This window comes from Echinops telfairi, unplaced genomic scaffold (assembly GCF_000313985.2).
Source record: "Echinops telfairi isolate 266 unplaced genomic scaffold, ASM31398v2 ScPeMD7_7405;HRSCAF=8443, whole genome shotgun sequence".
Lineage (NCBI taxonomy): Eukaryota > Metazoa > Chordata > Mammalia > Afrosoricida > Tenrecidae > Echinops > Echinops telfairi.
This window is the reverse complement of record NW_022111305.1, coordinates 6,275,825-6,277,768: the sequence shown is the minus strand read 5'-3', so window position 1 is coordinate 6,277,768 and position 1,944 is coordinate 6,275,825.

The following is a 1,944-nucleotide window of genomic DNA, read 5'->3' as shown; positions in this document are numbered from 1 at the left end:
CCTTGGACTGGACTGGGTTGGGATGTTTTCTCAGTGTTCAATTCCTCTTGTATATAAACTTCTCCCTTATATACATCTGCATGTTTATGAATTTGTTTCTCTAGTCCACCCAGACTAACACAACTGGTTTGGCCTCAAGAGCTACTCCTGGGATCCCTGTTGCCCATACCTGAGCATTTAGCCTTTCTTTATCTGTTGATTTAACAGATTCTCTTTGGGCACATAATGCCATAAGAGAAACAGTTCCTCAGTGTTTGTGGAGAAGATTAATCATCTTCCTAGTTTGCTTAGAATATTTTCCCCTAGAAATGGGTGAGACAGTCAGGCACAATTTTATTAAAGAGTGCATAAAGGTGGTGTTTTAGGAAGAGGTCTTGATAGGTGGTCAGCTAATAGGTTTGCACTACTGACCTATTGGCTAACACCCAAATACCAAACTACTGTGACAGCAAGCTTCCTTTATTAGTAACAAGGTTATCCAAAATGCCGTTGAAATGGGAGCAATATCTTCAACATAAAACTTCTCAGTTCAATGTCAAAAATAAAGCACACACATTCTTTCAGTGTCAAAACAACCTATTAAAGATGGCTTCTTTCTTGGAAACTTTTGATATTTTGTTTCAAAATATGGCATAATAAAAGAAATGAAGTTTTAAAAAGTAAGTTTTTTGTTTGTTTGGCTGGTTCCTCTTCCTTTTTTCCCCGTAGCCTTTACATCTTTATTAACCTGTGCCTAGCCAAGACATCCAAGAACAAACAGCCATTTTGTTAATTTTAGCCTTATGAAGTTCATTCTCCCAATTCAATATATTTCTGTGGTACTTAAATATATGCTTTCTATGACATATACAACTTTTATCCCTTTGAAATAGAAAAGTATTTCTGAATGAAGAAATCATAAGAGTCTGTCAACAATTTGCATAATTGGAGGAGTATTTTTTTAAGTGTCTAATAAAACTAAAAGAAACAAAACCTTAATTGTTCATGCTGCCAATATCCATTGATAACCTGAATTTGGAATGTACACAGCATACATCTAGGAAAATTGGACGTCATCAAAAAATGAAATGGAAGCATATAGATCAATAACTGAAGCATTATGGAACTGAAATAGACAGTTTTAATTTTTTGAATGGGAAAAACATGTGACCTACTATACTAAAAATGATAAAGCAAAGAGGAATGGTACTACATTCATCATTAAAAAGAATATTCAAGATATATTGTAAAATATGACACTGGGAATGATGGTATAAGAGCACTATCCCTTCAAGGAAGACCGCTTAGTATTACTCAAATTACTATTACTCAAATGTACATATCAGCTAGTAAGTCAAGTATTTTTACTCACTCATACAGTATGAAATTGGTTAAATATGCAATCAAGTTGCATTGCTAATCAAGTTGCCTCACTGGGGATTGGAGTGTGAAAGTTGTAAGCAAAGAGAAAGGACAGTAGTTGGAAAATATGGCCTAGCTGATAGAAAAGACACTGAATTGCTCAGGATAAGATCTGACAAAATCAATGAGGCCTATCAAATACAAACACCTTTTTCAACAACATGAATTAAGATGATATGTTGAAATGTCAGATGGGATCACAGGAAACAAATCAAATACTTCTGTGGAAAAGACACCGAGAAGCTGATTTCATTAGTTAGATCAGGGTCAGTCATGAACGGTGGAATAGAACATCAATTGCTCATATGCAAGTTCAAACTGAAGCCGAAGAAAAATAAAACAAGTCTGTAATAACTCAAGTATAACCTTGAGTGTCTTTATTCTTGTTATTGCTGTTAGCTGCAATCCAGCAGGTTCTGATACACAGTAACCCAATCGTGCCCTGCATCATCCTCATAATTGTTGCTGTTTGAGCCTATTTGTTTAGACACCAGGTCAATCAATCTCATGAAGAGCCTTTTTTCCCCAAATGAGATCACAAAT